This window comes from Panthera onca, chromosome A3 (assembly GCF_046562875.1).
Source record: "Panthera onca isolate mPanOnc1 chromosome A3, mPanOnc1 haplotype 2, whole genome shotgun sequence".
Classification (NCBI taxonomy): domain Eukaryota; kingdom Metazoa; phylum Chordata; class Mammalia; order Carnivora; family Felidae; genus Panthera; species Panthera onca.
This window is the reverse complement of record NC_138341.1, coordinates 63,226,323-63,247,194: the sequence shown is the minus strand read 5'-3', so window position 1 is coordinate 63,247,194 and position 20,872 is coordinate 63,226,323. Positions and strand designations below refer to the sequence as shown.

Sequence of the window (20,872 nt, the reverse complement as noted above, 5' to 3'; positions counted from 1 at the left end):
TGCATACACACTGACCAGAGCAGACTTAATACTCTTAGGACATTTACTTAGGGGTGGAGTTGGAGATAACGTTAGAAAGAGGCATGAAGCTAGGTTTGCATCACTATGAACTGATTCTGGTGAGGAAACCATAATGCATGTGTACACACACACACATACACACACACACACACACACACGATCACCAATCGTTTTGCCACATTCAATCTCGAACATAGCACCAATAATATTTCAACTCCACATTAAATGTATGTTTTTAAAATTTCATATCAAGGTATATGGTCTACGTAGGAAAATCAGCTCTTCTTCACCCTGTGATCATTCATTGAATTGTTGTTTGATGTCAATAAGCTGTGTAAACCCCAATGCTTGCCTTACCCTCTTACCGTCCCGCTCATTGCTTGCTTTACCTGAATAGGTCAAGTAGAGAAATCCCTGTGGATCCAGATGTGTGGGTTTTGCATTCTACCGGAGTTTTCAAGGGGACTAGAAATGGAAAGTAGCAACTACATAATCCTCTCTCTGGGACATGCATAATTTTCTAAAAAATCCCCTTTGCCTGACTTTATAATGTCACATTCTAAAATATTCAGGTTGCTTTTGTTGTTCTCTCCATAAAAAATTAATGATCATGAAAGTATTATCATGTTTATTTTAAAGCAACTATTTTCTACATTTTAATTAAAAGTTGTAATTCACCATCTTTTGACCAAGTTATCTTAAATCTTCATCTTATTGGTAATGGGTATTGGGCTAGATTCAGAGAGAAATACAAGCATTACTTAATGCAAACAGTAAAATCTCGGCATTTCTAGAGATATGGTTCTGTTCATTTCATGTGCTGCGCTAACTCTGCCTTTTTAATTAGAAATATCCTCCTGCTTATGCAAGAATCCTGGGAAAGGGGCATTGTCTTATTCATTATGTATTCCATGAGAATCACAAGTGGACAAAACCAGGCATAATACAATGACTGTTGTGTTATTAAAGCACTTTAATAAGGTTGCTCCCTCAGTAGAGTGAGCTTCTCAAATACCCATTTCTTTTTCAAGAGGTGAGCTGCATGGAGCGAGATGTTCCATGCTTCTCTGGGTATGAGTGAGGCTCCTTTCTGTATGTATTTTACAGATTTCCGTGGGTGTACTACCAGACTAGTTCCTCTCCCTTTTTAGTCCCCTGTCCTGTCTTAGAGAGTGATGTCCTAGAAAGTATTGGATTTTCTATTTTTGTCCTGTAGTATATAAGAGGAAATAGTTTAAAATAATGATATATAAGGGAAAGTTCTGTAAACAAAGATCCACTACATTTGGGGCATTTCTATGCAGTGTTGCCCTGCTATATTTACCCCTCTGTTCTCCACCCTCGGCAACAAAAAACATATTGGTTAAGATTCTATCTGTAATGGTTTTCAGTAAAAACAAAAACTTTAATGGTACTAAAAATCTCTTTTTAAGAAAGAAACTGCAAGTTGTGAGGAAGGGTGGAAGGTGGGAAAGGAGGGAGAGAAGAAAGTGAGGAAGAATGAAAGGCAGAGAGAGAGGAAGGGAGGAAGGAGAAAAGGAAGGTTTTTTTTTTTTTTTAAGGTACCCACCCAATTGTAGCAAAGACTTATCTATATGCATTACTTTGATTTCAAATTATTTTTAGCATGGCTTTTATTGTACTCATTGTTACATACATAAATCTTTAAAGTAATACGTTTTGTAAGAAATGGTCATAAAAATTTACAGCCAGTAACTTTTCCCCTGTCCCTTACAATGATATTCTACTAAAACCATTAAATGGTTCTCATTAATGCCCTTTAAATGATTGTGTAATGACCCACAATCGCTTGTAAGTGAACAACCATTAAAGAATTACCAGTTCTTAGCATGCTTTTAAGTACAGCTTAAATACATGGGAGGTAACATATAATATATTAGAAAAAGTATTAAATTTGGAATAGTAAAAACATGATCATCACAAAAGAATGAGTAGGTGTGCAACTCTACCCTGCAATGACCATGGTTCCTACTGAACATATTATTACAGTAGGTTTTATGGCATTTGTCCTTTTTTCCATATTAAATCTTTTTCCTTTTTTTCTGGGATTAATAATAATAATAATAATCTCTGTCACAACAGGAGTGAAAGTGCATATAAAACCAAATGGGGGAAATAATTAAACCCATGTGTAACAGACAGCAGCCTATCTAAACAAAAAGTGAACAGTCTGTCCCCCAGATATTTTCTACATGAGGGCAATTATTCATTTTTTCCTAACCCTACAGATATTGGGTAAGGGATGGTCTAAGCACTTGGATGACTGAATTTTTTACACTTCAAAGTGTTCTGCATCCTGGGAACATGGTCAAAGATAGTAAAAAAGAATAACTCTTCCTTGAAGGTGTGAGGTCAAATTAATCCTCTGCTATCCAAGGCATGTTTTATAGCAAGCTTACCCACCCATGTAGAGTTGGGTGGTTGACTTACCCTAAACTACAAATGTCAAATTTGTGAAGAGTTTGGTGGCATGCATTTTTGAAGTTCTTTCCATCCTGACAGACCTTGTTTATACCCAAGTGCCACTTATGGGGATGTGGCAATAGAACCAGGGCTGCAGGAACCTTATCACCAGATACAACAACACACAGGTTGGCAAGATACCGAAGTAAACGAGGGACAAGAGAAAATCAAATTATTAACTTCCATTTGTATCTGCTTACCTTGAAGACATTTCATCAGGGGGAGGGGGAGCTGGGGGCAGAAGTAGTTTGGGGCTGGAAGGCACAGCTACATATTTTTTCCTGTGTAATTTTAGAAACCTGAGGTCAACATTAAATCCCCAGCTGGCATCTAACTGGCCTCCAAGGATTGATGTCACACTACATTTTCTGCTCTCCAGTAAGCTCTGCTTATCCCCACATGTTTCCTTTACTTGTCTCCTTCTGATGCCGTGAGCCAGTGGCAGGGAGGAGACTCCTAATCTCACAGGTGATAAGTTAGACTTACAAAGGTGATCAGACTTGTTTCGCTATATCTTCAAAGTCTCAGCTTAGGTGTTACTTCCCCCCAAGGACCCTTCCCTAACTCCACAGAGTTGTTCCCTTAATGCTTATCAAATGCTAGTAGAATGCCAGAAGATCTGGGAGGGCAGGAGCCGTGTTGGTCCTATTCATGGCCAATCCCTCATCCCTAACACAGTGGCTGACAATGCTGTGCTCTTAAATAAATACCAGGTTATTAAACTCACCCAGAAAGGTTGCAGAATAAATTCAGTTGGTCAACTAAAGCTGGATAATTCTAAATAGGTCACTATTCAAAAACAAAGCCATGTTGGAAATTTATAGAATTGTCGTTAGAAAGTGGAAATTTGGGCCTGTCAAGAATAAAATGAATCTCAGGCATTCCCCAATTTCTCCTTTCTGTGTCCTTTCTCCTGTTCCGTTCTGGTCCCTCCAGTCTCTGTCCTCTTTCAAGCAGCTCTGCTTCTATTATTCTCATCTCTTCCATTCCTCTCCTTTGCCATAAAGCCAAATCCCCTCGAAAAGCTGTTCTTCAGAAGCTGCTTCCACTTTACCCTAGTCCAAGGGTGTCTGTGCATCTTGAAACTTTGTTATATCGTAAAGAAAGTTTTTTTTTTCCCTTGACTGCAGTTCTGGGTATTGGTGGGCTTGTGGGACGCACTTCCTGGGCACCCTGGAATTCTGATGGAGTGCTGGCAGAGAGTGGAGTGGAGGAGGACTTGGGTTAACTTGAAGACTGACCTAGGAAAAAGCATTTCCCTTAACGGGCTTGTAAAATACATCAAGCATAGAAACAAAGATGAAAACAGGGCACACACACACACAAAAAAAACCCCAACTCTTATTCTCTCAATATTTTCTTAGCTCTGTGTCAGCTGGTCGTCTCTCTCAGAGTCAGGGACCTTTCCCATCTCTGACTGTGAGAACACATCCAACTCTGAGACTCTTCCCTGTGTGCCTGGCAGTAGCTGCCACACTGTGTGTTATTTAAGAAGCTCCATTTGGCTCCATGCTCTACAGAGGAGAGGAACATATGGCCTTGACTGTTAAAAATATTCATGAGTCATGTTGCCCAGTGTTGAAGTACAGCCACCTCAAGGGCAATTTTCCAACAGCTCATATTGGTTTACAACATGGAATGAAGACCAGATGAAGTTCCAGGAGGTATTCAGAGGAGACAGAATGCAGTGACGCAAGTTAGAATTTGGTCACTATGCTGGGTTGCATGTCCCTTCTGGAAAGAGGCATGGAGTGTTAGTAGAATATCAGAGTGAGGGATCCCACTCTCTGGTTCCATTTATAGACCCCTTGTTCTGCTAAATCCTTCTGTAGAAAGAACTTGAGTAGACTTGGAAGTGAGGGTTACTCCATGCATGGACTCCCCAGTGACTTTCTTCTTCTTCTGTGACCACCAAGAGCTCACCTTGCCTCATGGCATTTGCTTGGTCTAGAATACTGCGTGCTTTAACTCCCATGCTGCTAATGGAAGGCTCTTCCAGGATAAGCATTCCTGGTTTAAAAACAAAAGAACAAAAAACAAAAAACAAAAAAAAAATTAGTTAAGGCTCCTAGGGAACTTCTGAAAAAGTGCAGATTGTGGATTTTTGTTATTGTTTTGGTGGTTGTTTTCATTTTCACATTTCTGAAGTTTCTATAGAAATGGTCCTGAGTGTGTTTGGCTTCCTGGGGACATTTTATGTTTTTTGTCAAACACCAATATTAAAGAAGCACAGTCAGAACAACTGGGGCTGGGGGATAAAACGACTTAGCTCTCAGATGGTCTGAGAGTAGACAGGTGGGACGTCTATAATAGCTTCATGATTTAGAATACAATGTACTGTTTGCCCTCTATCCTTTTTTCTATTGTAAATTAATCATTAGAGGGCTCTATCTGAAGCACTTTTTTTCTCACTGTGTATCCTGTTTCAACCTGCCCCATGCGGGCGACTGCACCTGACTGTAATTTGGGGAACACAAATTGCAGTGGTTCAGCACTTTGTGACTCCTCTAATAAGTTAATGTCACTCCCATCTCTGACACAATTCAATTCAGAAAGGTTGTGATGTATCATTAATGCATTAAAAAATGTTGTGTTTTTAGACTTGAATACCTGGAATTAGTTGGGGGCCTGACAATCCAAAACAGACTCTTTTACAGTGCTTGGGAGCCCTGAGGAAGCAATTCTTGTTTAAGCATCTGCGTTATTCAGGAAGCCCAAGTACTTCAAAGGTCTGTGCAGGATGCTCAAAATAGGCACCTTGCCAAACAGAAATTGAAACACATATACATACTATACTATTTGCCTTACAGAAATTAATTTTCAGCCAGCAGCACCTAGGATTATTTAATATTTATCTTTAGCAGCAGGAAGATGAATCTATTATTTTATGAGTTGATTTTGTTATTTTACCTGAGTGTTTCAGTCAGTCTTTACAGTAGGAGACACTTACGGTCTCCCCTATGCCCTGCCTGTTACCCTCTTTTTTAATTATTATTATTTTTTAAGTGTTCAGAAGCAGTGGGAAGGTTCATTTTTTAATCACTTGATTTCCCCCGTTGGTTCCCTGGGAAGAAGTGATCAGGTCCTTTCAGTAATCTGAGTAAATGTTGAGATCCAGGGTCCTACCAGTTAAATGGACTGTTTGGTGGTAGTAGGTGTTGAAGAAACATTTCTGGATTGCAAGTCAGAAAACTGAATTCTAGAGCCTCTCTTCACCTTTGTGACCTGGGAGAGATCTCTTAACTTTTCCCAAGCCTGTCTCCCATCACCTGTACCTAGGTAGATTAGAGTCAACAGTCCCTACCGGAACTCTTTCCCCTAGTGATTCATCATCCTGAAATGCCACCGGGTCCTACAGTTCCTCCTCCTGTCGCTGAGATTCCAGAGGGTTGTGTGCTATGTTGATTGTTTGTGCCTGTGAAATTAAAGCACCGAGAAAGGAATATGTCAGTATGTTGAATAACAAAATGACTGATAGAGTATCAGGGGGACTTGAGTGTATAAAAAGCCACAATATTGCAAAGCACCTTGTAGATGGGAACTGTTAAATATCAATGGAGCATTGCTGTGTCTGCACTGTCAGCGCTTCCCTGTGACCACAGTGAGAGAGATGCTAAAATGTCATTTCATGGACCACATTATGTGCTGCTTACGATGAATATTCCGGCCATGGTTTATTACATTTTTGATAAATTGTAACTTCTTGGACCCAAATTTGGTTAGCTTATCTCTAGTGCCATTTAAATCTTAAAAGACTGAATTTGCCCCAAAGATTTAATCATCATTCAGCAGCGGTCTGTAACCATGTGGTACTAATTTAAATTACTGTAGCAATGGACAAGTCTCTATCCAGAAATTAATAAATGCAATTTATAAGGAATGTTAAGTAACAACTAACAATTTAATGCTTTGTGAGTTTCAGCCAAACTGATTAAATAATTAAAACAGATTTCTAGGGATAGGGGAAGAGATTTTACCATAAAAGAGATAAACAGTTTGGGAATTGTATGCATTCTTTTAGACATTTAAGATAATTAAATCCAAAACCTATGTTAAAATAACACTGAAGGTCTGGTTTAAATCACTAGTGGGAATTGCTAAGTTAAGAGTTGAACACCATCTTCAATGTCTGCTCCATTGTTTTAAATAAGGCATTTGGGGACTCTCAGAGCACTGGGTCAGTTTATAGAGTATGCTATTGGTAGAACAATATTGGTCTCAAGCACAAATAAATGTATCAAATGGAACTACCTTCTCACCATGATGTTTCTAGGCTTTTACTAAGCGAAACTAGATGGTTAGAATCATCTCAGAGCTATTGTACCAACCTAAAACTTCCTGGTTTTCAAGTTCTTATTTGTTGAAAAAAAGATAAAGGAATTTAAAGATTATAGTTGTTTGGACGGAATGTGTAATAAGGATAATATGTACTTTGATGGACTTAAAATAGTTTACTTTGCAACAAATTATTGAATGCTTGTACATGTGCAGTACAGGTATGTCTGAGATACAAAGATTAATAAATAAGGAATGGAAATGCTCTGTTTTCTGATGAATACTAAGTTTGTAGGCAGCAAAAGCAGATGGGTAGTCCCCTTGATAGAAATGACTATAGGTTACCATAGGGCATACTCCTTTTAAGGATAATTTTTTAAAGTGATTTGCATGAAGGGCTCAAAAGGTGCCCATCATTCATTCTTTGCATTGTGTCTGCAGTCCACCAGCCCTGGTGGAGAAAGACTATTGAACCACTTCCTGCCTTAACTGTGTGAAAGCTGGATGGTATTTACAGGATGGAGTGGAAATGTGAAAGTTGTTTAAAAACCATCTTTTTTGGGGGAGTGCATAGCTAGTGAACGCTGTGGGGGCTTCCTGCCTTAACTGTGTGAAAGCTGGATGGTATTTACAGGATGGAGTGGAAATGTGAAAGTTGTTTGAAAACGATCTTTTTTCGGGGAGTGCATAGCTAGTGAACACTAGCTGGTTGAATTTTCATGGAGCTGACCAGCTATTTGAGGGTTAAGTAGATGCCAGTTGAATGTTCTGTTGCCCAATAGGCTTGGAATTCATTACCTACCAAACTGAACTTATCACACTTTCCTGCAAATGTACTTTTCCTTATGTGATAACCAATTGCCCTGGTATGCCTGGGACCCAGAGGCTTCCCAGAATGAAGATCTCTTAGCACTGAATCTGGAAAAGCCCTGGCAAACCCAGATAAGTTGATCACCCTGGTTTTTACCTTTTTCTCTTGTCTCCTCTACCCTCATTAACCATACTTACCCGATCATTCTGGACTTTTCCAGTTCTTTTTCCACATTCAGATTTTTACTGAGTTCCATCACGTATTTCGTCTCTGCCTCTTCTCCAGACTCCTTGTTATTGCCTTGGCTCAAGTGATGTCTTGATGTTCCTGAACTATTGAAACAACTGCTAAACTGAACAACCTGCCTCTAGACTTGCTCTCACCACAACCTCCCCACGACCCAGCTGCCAGTGATATTTTAAGATGTCTATTCACTTTGTTAAGCCTTCAGTGTTACTTATTGCACCAAATCCCAATTTATATACATGAGGTAAAAAAGACTCTCTGTCATCTGGTTCCCGCCCAAATCTCCAGGCTCACCTCCATCCACACCTCCTCTTGAACTCTGTTCTCTGGCCATTTGGATATCCACTTGGGATTTTCACGGGGGCAGAATACTAATTCACACTTGTACACCTTTGGGTATAATATTTCCTCTTTTAGAAATGCCTTTCCCAGTCCCCTTTTCATCTCAGAAACAACTAATTATTTTTTAAGACCCACATCCTTTTTGAGATGTATAAACACAATGTGATGTTCAAGCATCACATTCCTTTATGAAATCCTCCTACCCCCAGAGTAAAAAGTAAAAGTGCCTAGTATACTCATCATGGATCTAAAACACATTTTACAGTTATTTATTGAGTTGTTAGTCTTCTGTTATAGATTATATATTTTAGTGTAGGAACTTGTATTGTGGTGATGAAAAACTGGTTTTATTAACATTTATTTTTAGGTTTTGGTATTTGGTCTGACACATAACAGACCCTGAAATGTTGGTGGAGTGAATGAGGAATCTCTCACGCTGCATCCTGGGAACTATACTTAGACAGCAATGCAATGTGTGTGGTGAGTTTCCAGGCACTTTGATAATGCCCTTCTCCTTTCACCTGGTTGAAACTTTTAGTACTTATTTACCTGTTTATCATTTCACTATTATGTCATCTATTTGCTCATAGAATAACTTCCAGAAGCAGATTTTATGTCCACAAGTTAGAAGAGGTACCATTTTATATCGTTTTCTTTTCTTATGTTGTATTCGTTTTCATTCAACTCTAACAAACACTGTTGACTGCCTATCCAACATCCATCTCCCCACCCCATGACTTATCCTTCCAAACAGAATCCTGTGTATTCCAGGGTCACCTTTCCGCTGCAAGATTGTGTACTTCTGAAAAGGTTGCTTTTCTTCCCAAGGAGGGTGTCTCCTGATTAGTCTAAGGCAATCCTAGTGCCCACATATGTAAAGCTACCTAAAGACAGCTTGAAGTTCTTGTGATACAGTTCTGGCCAATGAGATGTAAGACAAGTCTGTTGGAGATCTTGTGGAAAGGTTTCCTCTTACAACAAAGGTACCAGGAAGAAATGGTCTCTTGTTCTCTGAATGTCATTCTATCTATATGTAACACCTAAAACTACTGTGCCATCTTGTGACATTGAAGGAAGCCAGCCTTTGGGTGAAGCCAACACTGAGACCAACATAGCATAAAAATATAAGGAACCCAATTATGGATGTCATTATATGGAGTCTCTGATCCTGCCCTAGCTAGAGCCCTCATTCTCCTTCTTCTAGACTTGTAATTATGTTGCATATGGTTGAAGGTCTCAAAATTTACACAGACAAGTTTAACATTGTAATCTGAGAGGGCCAGGGGCATTTGTTTAATACATACAATATGGAACTTTGAAGGTAAGGATAAAAATGAATAAAATATACTCAAAGGAAGAAGCCAAAATGACTACCTGAGAAGATTCAAGTTCTACCATTTATCAGTAACTACTTTGAATGAATCAACCAATGAAAGAGGATTCTGTTCGAGGAATTACAATAAGTGCTTACAAAGAACACAAAGTCTAAGCAGTCATAACCTTTTTCTGTGTGAGCTAATGGTCTCATTAGGGAGCTGGAGCAGCGACCTAAATTACTATAAGATAAAGAAGAAAGTAATGGATATTATGGTAGTGATAATGATCTAGCATTTTACTGAGCAGTCACTATGTACTAGGCACCATTCTGAGTCCTTCCCAAGAATTTTTATTTGCATCAGCTGTATTTTATCTCTCAAATATTTTTCTCACAGACCACATCCTGTAAATACTTATATGCCACTATACTTGTATAAGTCTCTCCCATTCTATGAGAGAGAGAGAGAGAAGAAAACCACCATCTTTCCTGACTTTCCTTTCCTTTCAAGATACCGCCTTATTTATCTTTACAGACTTCACCAAGTTTTTTTTATTAATAAACTTTATTCTTTTTAAAAATTTTTTTCAATGTTTATTATTATTATTATTATTACTATTATTATTATTTTGCGAGAGAGAGACAGAGCGTGAGTGGGGGAGGGGCAGAGAGAGAGGGAGATACAGAATCCAAAGCAGGCTCCGGGCTCTGCACTGTCAGCACAGAGCCCGATGCAGGGCTCGACCTCACGAACTGTGAGATCATGACCTGAGCCAAAATCGGTTGCTTACCCGACTGAGCCACCCAGGCGCCCCTAAACTTTATTCTTTATTCTGTTTTAAGTTCACAAGACAATCGAAGCAGAAAGTACAAAGCTCCCATATATCCCTGTCCTCACATGTACATAGCCTGTCCTGCTGTCCGTATTCCCCACCATAGTTTTGCTACAATCAATGAATCTATATTAACACATTATCATCACCCCAAGTCCATAGTTTGCATTAGGGCTCACTCTTGTTGCTGTACATTCTTGTGTTTGGGCAGATGTAGAATGCATCTATCTCCTGTTGTAACAGCACACAGAATAGATTCACTGCCTTAAAAGTCTCCTGTGCTCTGCCTGTTCATCCCTCTGACCCGCTTCTCCAAGTTTTTTTAAAAACTAAATAAATGACCCCTTGTTCTACAAGTCTGTGACTTTTCGCATCATATTCATTCTTTGATCCACAGCACTTATTTTCATCCCCTTCATTTTTCTGAAACTGCCATGAGAGAGGTCACTGTGGACCATGATGCTGACAGCTCAGTGGCTGCAGCCCTGCTAGTTACTTCTTTTGCCCTTTCTCCTTTACAGCATCATCTGTCGAGTTGACCCAAAACAGAAGCCTCTCCCTTCACTTGTCTCTCACCCGTCGTCCCCTCTTGCTTGTTAATTACATCATTCTGTCTCCAAAACGTTTATTGTGTAAGTTTCTCCCAAGAGGAACAACTTTTCCTGCCTCTACTTAGGCTCCCATCTCCCCTCCTCCAGATGCCTACAAGCACCTCCGAGCTTATTCTCACATCAGCCTGTACCCTACAGCGCAAGTTAGAGTAACTTTCTAAAACATCATGGTCTCCCTGGCACTCACCGTTTGAAACACTTGAATAGTGTCTCTTTCCCGCAGAATAGCATCTAAACTCCGTGGCTCTGCTGTGAAGGTCTCCCCACTCCCGCAGCGGTGCTCCTTCCCAGGCCCTCCTCCAGCCTCTCCTCCTCCACGCTGTCTCTTCTGCCTACACTGGGGTGGTCTGGCCCTGAGCATGTGTCCCTCCACCGCCCCGTGACTCTGCACAGTCTGTTCTCTTGGTGTAGAGTGCCCTCTCTCCCTTGTCCAGGTACTGAATTTCTACTCCCGCTGAGCCACATTGCAAATGTTTTCTGCCTTCCTTTAGCCTTTTCATGGAACATCAAAACTGTTGTGCTGTGTTGTCATATTTGTCTACGTGCTCTTAAATGTGAGCTTTTGAGACAAAGTACTCTGTCTCGTTCACCTCAATATCTCCAGTACCTGGCATAGTGCCTAGTATTTAATAAATGTTTGTTGCATTAAGGCTATTGCGATAGAGTAAGCAGAGTGTGATGGGAGGTCTGAGAGGGAGCAACTGGCAGGGGAGCTTCATTCATTCATTCACTCATTTATTCATTCAACAAATATGTGCAAAATATGTACTATGATTCAAGCATTCTTCCAGGTATTGTACATAGTGAACAAACAGAAGGATGTCTTACACTCGTGGGAGATAAAATTCTGTTTTATTTTATTTTATTATTTTTTAATTTTGTAGAGGCAGAGAGAATGTGCAAGCAGGGTAGAGGGGCAGAGGGAGAGAGAGAGAGACAGAGAGAGAGAGAGAGAGAGAGAGAGAGAGAGAGAGAGAGAGAATCTCAAGCAGACTCCACACTCAGTGCAGAGTGGGGCTCAATCCCACGATCCTGGGATCATGACCTAAGTCAAAATCAGGAGTCTGATACTCAACCAATTGAGCCACTCAGGCATCCCAGTAACATTTTATTTTAGTAGGAGAAGACAGATATAGTGAGTTTGGCAAAGGACCAGTATCATGAATGAATGAAAGGAATAAGACAGAGGTATAAGGCATAAGGAGTGGTAAGGGCCATTGATAAACTGATCACTCCATGACCCACCCAAAGGCACTTAAACTCACATTAAAACATCAGTAACAGTAGCTATGCATGACCTGATCCCTGATCATATTCCAGGGACCAGCTTTAGCCAGTAGACTACCCCTTTGTGGTCCTTGTTGCAGAGGCATCTTTGGTCCAGATCTTGTTCCTTGAAAAAGCAGGGAGAGGCAACAGATCCTTGGATGCTGGCAGAATATCCTTACTAGTTTTACTCCAGTCTACCTTGATAATAGCACCTAACTGTGGCTTATCCTCTTTATCCTATGCTTATAGAGTAATGACCTTTTTTTTTTTTTCAGCAACCATAAATTGTCCTGAGAAAATAGTCTACTTGTATTCCTTGGAAGGAATACCCTTGTACTTGGAGATCAAAATCCCAACAATGAGAGTGCCAAGGAGCAAAAAAAGCATGGGCTTCTCATTGAGAAGTTTGGGTGTTTTAAAACAACTTCTGTAAGCATGCTTTTTAGGGGACAGGAGAACAAAGAAATGTTTGCCATTAGTATGTGTGTGTGCAACGAGATGGCAGAAAAATAAACTTCATAATATTTTAAAGTTGAAAAGACCCTGGAACGTAGCTCTAAATTAACCCTTTCATTTTACACATAGGGAAACTGAAGTTCAGGAATCAGTGACGTACCCAAAATTGTGCACCTCGCATATATTAACACAGTGTTAATGGTTGACCATCTACCTCTGCTCTGTGTTAGCAGCCAAGGGTTTCAAGCAGTTGGAGATATATTTAAGGCTCTGACCAGCAAATTTAAGTTTCTTTCCAAATTTCTGTGATCGAAATAGCCAGCATCTAGTGGGGAAGGGACCTATGATAAAGGTAGCTGGAGATGGGTTATAGTTGGTAGGAAGATGGAAGGATGGCACATGAAATGTGTTTAACTCCAGCCAGAAAACTGAAGCAAGAGGTTTTCAGAATCATAAAAGTTCTGATAGTATGTGGGAGAATAGTACTGTTTACCTATTAAATTATTTATGCATCCAGTTCACCTATTAAATTATTCATTCATTCATTCATTCACTCAGAAATGCTGGACCTTACTGTTAGTTACTCTGAGCTAAGAGCTGAGGAGGACATAATATGACAGGATGCTCCTCCCTTTCTGGGCTCAAAGAGCTCACAGTCCCACAGAGAAGCCAGATGTGCAGGCAAATCGTCACAAAGCTCTGTGCCACGTAAACATGTATGTTGTTCCAGAATAAAGGGAAAGCCCACCTGGACGCTGAAGGCAGTTTGCCCCAAGTCAAGTGCTGTATTAAAAATACTATTGCATCCTCCCTAGTCATCCTCTAACAATGCTGCCTGGGCACTAATAATCCTCTGAAGAATCTTTCTCCCTCGGGCAAAATTAACCTGCTTCGAAGATATGATGAAAAGGTTTCCTGCTTCTTTTGAAGTTACAACACTTGCCAAGTGATGTACCCTGTGTTTCCGTGACACTGTTCCCGGAAGGACCAAGGCCCCTGAGTCATAAGATGGCAGTCATTCTCTGCAGCCATTGGCTCCGGAGGAGCAGGCATTTCCATCCATCTGCAAAAGGAAGAAGAATTAGCTGCCTGCTTGAATCAACCGTATGTGTGTTGGTTGAGAGTTGTTATGAGACGTACCCCCGACAAGAGCCGAGTTGCCCAGCCAGCTTCCCTTTATCAGATGGGCCAGTGCCAATCATCATTGTTCTCGCAAGGTGATAGCAGGAGTCGTTCCCCGTTAGAAGATGGTGGCATTCTGGCAGGGTCACCGTGGCGTTAAGATGCATAGCATTTGTCAGGTTTGCCTAGGACTTCTGGAGGTTTAGTTATGAAACTTGTTAATTGAGCTATAAATATAGCTGCAGCCTTTGCCTTCCAGTAAGGCAGTGTGTTAATTTGGGTTTGGCAGGGGGATGGTGCAAGCTGCCAATGTTATGTTAGGATTAGTAACGTGCAGTACATTTTAACTCCACTTCCCCATGTGCCACGCTTTCCTCCTCTGTTTGTTATCTTTCTGAGGGAAGAGAGAAGAAGAGAAGGCAAGCTCATCATCATGGGCATCTTACGTTAGGGATATTTATCTGCAGACCTGCTTTTCACCTTACAAGTCTCCAAGTGGAGAGGGTTCGAAAGATAAATGAAGAAAGCCATGTGCACCACAGCAGAGGGCTCAGCCACAGCCTTCTGGCCCGAGATTAGAGTCACTAAGGTTGCCAACAGCAGGGTGTTTCTCTTGTTTCCCCACCCCCTCCCAAACTCCTCTCTATATTTAGGACATCCCTCTGTACATTAAGGTGAATGTGATAATAACAAATACATGTTCTCCGTAATAAAATCATGTTCCCCCGTCTTTTTACACACATGAAATTACATGTGGAGTAGGTTTGTTTGCTTGTTTCTCCCTCAAATACTCATCAAAGGGTAAATGTATCGCTTGCTCATCTCACTGAGAAAAAATGTGTGGATTTTAAGCTGTACATAAAAACAACCTTGGCTGTGTACTTTATGCTCACAGGGGAAAGGAAAGGGTGCTGCAGAAGCAGTCATAACATGCCTGCTTAGAGATCCTTGATAAGTATTAACTGAATGAATGAATGAATGAATGAATGGGTGAGTCTCAATTAAGCGGAGTTTCAAAAGAGTGGAGTTTGTAGATTACCCAGTCTGCCATGTCTGCTTTCTTTTCTTAAAACACACAAGTGACCTGGAAATAGGTTGGCAAAAATATAGACTTCTGTTTGTTGGCATTGTGGTAGAGGAAAGAACTCACTTCCAGCTAAGTGGTATCAAACATTTAATTTTTGTTTCCTGAAGCACCTGGCTTGAGTAGAAATACGAAAGAATGTAGAGGTCTAACATCCTGTTTGGATCTCTCTGGAGACAGTGCTGATGGCATTTCCCTGGTTATGAAATGTTAGAGAGAGATCAGCTTCAACTAAATATTCTTTGTTTTTCATTTTGCTTCCCCTTCATGGACATGTCTGTCACGTCTGATAAATAGAATTTTCCATTCTTTTTTTGTTTCGTTTTTATCTGTCTGTTTAGTTGGAGTCCTGTGTTTTGTTTCATGGTGGTTTTTTTTTTGGGGGGGGGGGGTTGTTTTTTGTTTTTTGTTTTTTCCTGTGGGTTGAACTCTGGGAGAGAAGATGTTAGATCATGGATGCAGAAATATTCTCAGCTCTAATAAGGATGGGATTAATTTTCTTTACAGTGAAACTGTAGCCTGCCTCAACTACACCAGCAGTTAATTGTATTTTCCTTAAGTCCTTTTGATATTCATTTGAGATGCATTTTATAACCCATCTGGTAACCTTGCTGCTAACCAACAATTATAGTCTGACATCTGAATACAAAGAATTTGGGACAAGCCACAGTTGTACATGGAAACTTTTAAAACAATGTCTCCCTTAATATATTCTTTACTAAAAAACATTGTGAAGAAATGATTATAGCCTCACTGAATTCTGACATGCTGAAAAAATGGCTGTTCATTCCTTGGGAGTTTGTACCAATTTAGTGATTGGGAAATTGAGAGAATAATAATAATAACAATAATAAGGCACAAGCTATGCCAAGCAGCCAACCTTTCCTCTGCTTCACCCCATTCACTAGCTTGACACAGCCTGGGCCAATATTAATTCCAACTGTTTGAGGTGGACAGAGAGTGGGTGCTGCTCACAATGTGGTTACTTTGGAGACTGAAGAGTCTGGAATCAAATTGATAGGATTATTAGAGTCTGAAGCAGGGCTGCTATGGGCAGTTGTGGGTTTTTGTACTTAGGCACTAGGCCGAGTAGGCAAGTGTGGGCTGGAATCTAGCCCGAGTACTGCTTGCCAAGCTGTGTGTGCCCCAGGCTGGGGCTGCATCAGCCGGGAGGAAAGGGCCTTTCTGTAATTCATCTGCCAGGGTGGAGTGCCTTTTTGTAACTCGCACAAAGATGCACTGTGTGCTAAAGGTGGCCTTGGCTGGAAGTAATTGTTGAGAGGATCCTGTCTTCTCCACTGCTATTATGTATCTGAAATTCTCCTGGTTCTATCAGCCCCTTCCTTTGAGCCCCTTCCCTTAATCTCCACTGTGAGAGGAGGAGTGAATTATTCGACAGGGCCATCCAGAAGGAGATACAAAGCCTGAGTAGCTCTGCCCCCATTCTGCTTGATGTACTTTTGGGGAACCAGCTGCCTGCAGGGAACACAGATCCTACAGGTGGTTGTGGTAAGTAAGGAGGAGAGGGAAGAGAGGCCTGACCCAGTCCAGTGTCTCCGATTCCAGGAAGCTCTCTTACCCATTTTTCCCAACCTTGCTTTATTCAGTAGGAAAGTTATAATTTGCAGCCCCCCACCCACCCATGGCTCACTCTATTTTCTCACTTTTGAGTTGGTTCAGAATTCAGGAAGAGGGGTGCTATTTATTGGACTCCCAACAGGATCTTAGAGACCATACAATTCCCCATTTCCCACCACACCCATACTTATAACAGAAGTATTCTTTCCAGCAGAAGCCATGAACTGGTGGGCTCTTGGCCAGATCCAGCCTACATCATGTTTTGTTTGGCCCACAGAGTATCTTTTGGAAATAATTGCACAAACATTAAAAAATGGGAGGTTGCATATGTCCACATCAAGATTTCTGGCCCTTTTGAACAACTAAAACTAAAAATGGAAAAGCTGTCCACACTGGGCCAGTCTCTCTACATGGCAGTAATCAGCTAGTGTTGTACACCCTTTTTCACAGGGCACACACTCTCCAACTTTGCTTTGTCCCCTCCACTCTCTATTGGCTCCTGGGCTGAGGCTAGGTGTCAGCTACCCATCCATCATTCCTCTCGCATAGTTTTGTGTTGAATTAAATGAGTGTCCCTTTATTCTTATGTCTCTTTTAAAAGTCAATGGGAAAGGCTCCATTTCTGAAGACACATGGGAGCGAGCAAATGTCTTTATGGAACCGTAGATTATTTCCATATGTTTAATGTATATTTTTTCCTGGATGATTCACATGTTATGCTACCTACCTGGCTCCTAGAGTCATTTTGGATTTCTGTAGCATTTTTTTTTTTAGTTTTAGTTTTTTAGTCTTTATTTTTCTTTCAAAATATAACCAATGAAAAGGTTCATTCTACTACATGGAAGCTCTTCCTTATCTTAAGCTGGAACCTGCCCCTGCACTTTGCGCATGATAATATTGGCTCAGCCATCTGGTATCAAGTAAGTAAATATCCTACTGGTAGTTCTTAGAATTGTTCACTGATATTTCTTCTTCTCCTTCTGGATGTGGCAGAATTTCACTTCCTTCAAACCTTTAAATTTCTTGACTGATGGGTCCCTGCTTCCCCTTGGCAGTTCTGGCATTTAAAGAGCATTCCTTTGTCTTTATTTTTTGTTTGCTAAGATAAAATTCCATTTAACACATGCTTACATGTTTTCTTAATATGTGACAAATTACCTTTCCACTCAGTTGTAAGAAAATCTCTCGTAAGATGATTATCCTTATGGTCAGCTCTGCCAACAGCTACAGAACACTCCAGAACAGAGAGTAAAATCTGCCTGAAGACAGGAAAAGGACAGGAAAAGGACAATGTGACCCATTCCTTATTTAAAATAGTGTCACATTGGGCTTGTTTGCTATTTTATGTGTTGTACAGACTTGAGTTTTTTTCTGATAGGGACACCAAGAAACACGTCTTGGAGAGCATAGTTACTGTCTAAAGCTAGGGGAAGTATGGGTATTCTTCAAACCTTCCATTGAGTTCCTGCCATGCTTGAATGTTTCCAAACTTTCCTTGAATTTTTTGGAGTATTTCCCTTTTATCTGTAAGCCTAGACTTGCTTGGTGGAATGAGCTCCAAGGTTTAATGACTAGTGCATAAACAAGTATATACTCCCTTTGTTGGTGCTGAACCACATCTTCCAAAATTTAGGAAACAGTCTCTGGTCATTCTTCTGGCTTGAACTGCATAACCTTTGATGTTTTGGTCCTACCAGGGAAAGACTATCTTTTCCATTGGGGGCTATTTGTAAGAATTTTTGAACATTTCCAATAATTCATCAGAATTGAAATAGTATGTAATTTTTGTATTTTTAAAATAAACACACATCTATCCATCCATCTTTCTTGTCAAAGCTAGTGTCTCCTTTTCTGTTTTTGCCTAAATGTGTTTTTGGATGGTGTAAAGAGTGATGAGGAACAACTAAATGTGAACTGCAAAGAAGAAATAAAATTCCTGTTGCTTTTCCCTACAAACCTGATGGGTTTCATGTCTTTCTAGCCCTTATTCAGGCCAATGGGGAGATGGAGGCTGAAGGTTCTAAAGGTCAAAGTGAAGCACATCCAAGATGTCCACCCACTGATTATAGCTTTGGGCAAGGTACAATAGAAAGAACTCGGAATTCTGGGATAAAAAGTTTCTAGCTCCAGCTCTGGAGGTGCTTAAGTCATTCGGCTTGTCTAAGCCTCACTTTCTTGGTCTGTAAATCTTGTATTCTACTGACTTCATTGATATAATGTGAGAGTCGGGTTCAATAGGGGAATGTCCCTTTCAGGTAGACTATTCTGAATGTGCTCAATTGTTTTTATTACTGTTCTTCCAGGCTTCATGGCAAGTAGAGACATGTTTTTTAGGAAGGGATACGTTTCCCAGAAATGTTTTGAGTGGCCCCACTTGTCCTTCCACCCCTGCCAGCTCTCCCTCCATAGCCTTTTACAGTACACAATCCAAAAAGTAATGGTGAGGCTTGTTTCCTGCACCAGGTAATCTTCGCTGCTCTCCCTGCTTCAGATTGAAGCCTCTAAGGAATTCAGTATCCCTCTGTCCCTCCCTGGATTTTTTGCTGAGTTTTTGTGGGAACCCTTAGAGGTCACAGGCATTAGGAAAGCTAATGTCTGAGATAGAGGGACTATATTGTGTTTAGGGACTATATTGTACTGGGCTGCACTCAGACCTTGGACATTTCTGGCATGGTGTGCCTCAATGGGAGGACCATGACACCAAGGCACTAGAGGGGTTCCTGAAAGGGTCCAGGAGTGCCGGGGGGAAAGGGAGGTTTTGGAGAGCTGATGGCAGGCCATTTGTACCCCAGACTCCTTTCTTCACCATAGGATGTGTCACTTCACCCCATCTCCCACTTCTGTCCCCCAGGAATAAGTTTTTTCATCAGACAAAAGTGATTTAAGGATCCTGAGTGCAATACTGAAAACTGGGCACTTGGTCAGTAATATTTTCTTTGACAGAGACTAGCCATTTTTCAGTTTATTTTCTGGATACTTGGAAATTTCTGGTGTGTTGCCTTTAGTAGCTCAGGGAATCCACACTTAGGGCCATATAGAAGTATACTTTTCTGCCAAGCTTTGGTTTCTGAGGTGGGAATTCCTATAAATTATTGCTGCCTTCTTAGTTCTCATTAAAAACAAATGAGAATTATTTTGAAACCGAACAGCTATGTTGTGGACTGAACTGGTGAAGGAAAGAGAAAGGATTTCAGCCAATCCAGTCACACATTTCTGGGAAAGCAGAAAACGGGGGTATAAATGAATCAACAGATACTACCCTTTTATGTGTGTGCCCATCTTAAGTGTATTCGGTGTAATAAGAATATATAAGCTAGAGGGGAAGACTTTGTGATCTATGCTTCAGATTTATTTCTACTCCCTGGAGTCACTGCTTCACTAACCTTGCTCTGCCCCACATCATCCTTCATCCTTCCAAAGTAAATAAATGGAGTTCTCTTCAGCTTTTTTTCTTAATTAGCTATCAAAATTTGAGGTGTCACCCAGACTTTGAAGGCCCCTGTGACACTGCCTTAAGAATGCGGGGGTCGCCCCGCTGTCCTTGACCAACTCGCCCCTCTTCCATCAGCGGTCAGCAAGATACATGCAGCCACACACACGTTCCCTGCCGGGCTCCCGCCGCCAGTTCCAGAGATGGCGGAGCTCCTGGCCTCTGTTTGTATATAGAGCTGTCTGAAATGCATTCGGGATCTCTTGAGGTGAAAAGAGTTATATAAACAGAGAATGTTATTATGGATTCTTACTACAGATGGAAATGACTGGGTATTCTCAAAATAAATAACATTTCACATTTTTATAGATATGTAACATAATATGCATGTGTGTGTGTGTATTTATATTCTTTCCATCTTGAATACACAGCCTCTCCTTCCTCAGCACTTGGATAAGCCATTCATTTTGCCTCCTGCTTTTTTGATTCTCTTCTTAAGAATTCATTTAATTGTTGCCAGCGTTTGGGGAGTGAGGATGAAGCGGTTATAGGCTTCCTGCTAGCTCCCACCAGATAAGCCTGCCGTGGCTGTAGCAGTTAGGAGAGCTGAATGCTGAAAACACTTAAGTTCTGTTTTTCCACTTCCCCTCTAAAGAGAGATCAATCAGCTTGTGGCTCAGCATAATTACAAATGGAAACTTCCTAGAAGAGATGCCCAGAGTTGGAGGATTCGATGTAAGGCACCTAGATTCAGAAGTTGCTTGTTTAGATATTTGGGCATCCCCCTCCTCTTTTTTTTGAATCTGCATATGTATTTTCTTTGAATTCTGGAGGGCAAAGCATGCCATGTCTCATTTACATTGATCTACTCTCAGTAAAACAAACAAGGGAAGGTAGGTAAACGAATGATAGGATTATCACTTTCATAATGGTGCCATTCCCACAAGAAAAATCTCGAGTATTGGGACCCTATGCTGGGGTTTGCAGAAAAGAGC

The 20,872-nt window shown here is 40.8% G+C and overlaps 1 long non-coding RNA gene across 1 annotated transcript in view; it reads left to right on the top strand.

The window, feature by feature from the left end:
- Positions 1-20,872, top strand: part of LOC132687813 (uncharacterized) — a 101,181-nt gene that overhangs the window by 27,848 nt on the left and 52,461 nt on the right. The window contains exon 2 of the long non-coding RNA XR_009614273.3: positions 8,547-8,659. This is a non-coding gene — a long non-coding RNA (uncharacterized LOC132687813). The remainder of the gene's footprint in view (positions 1-8,546; positions 8,660-20,872) is intronic.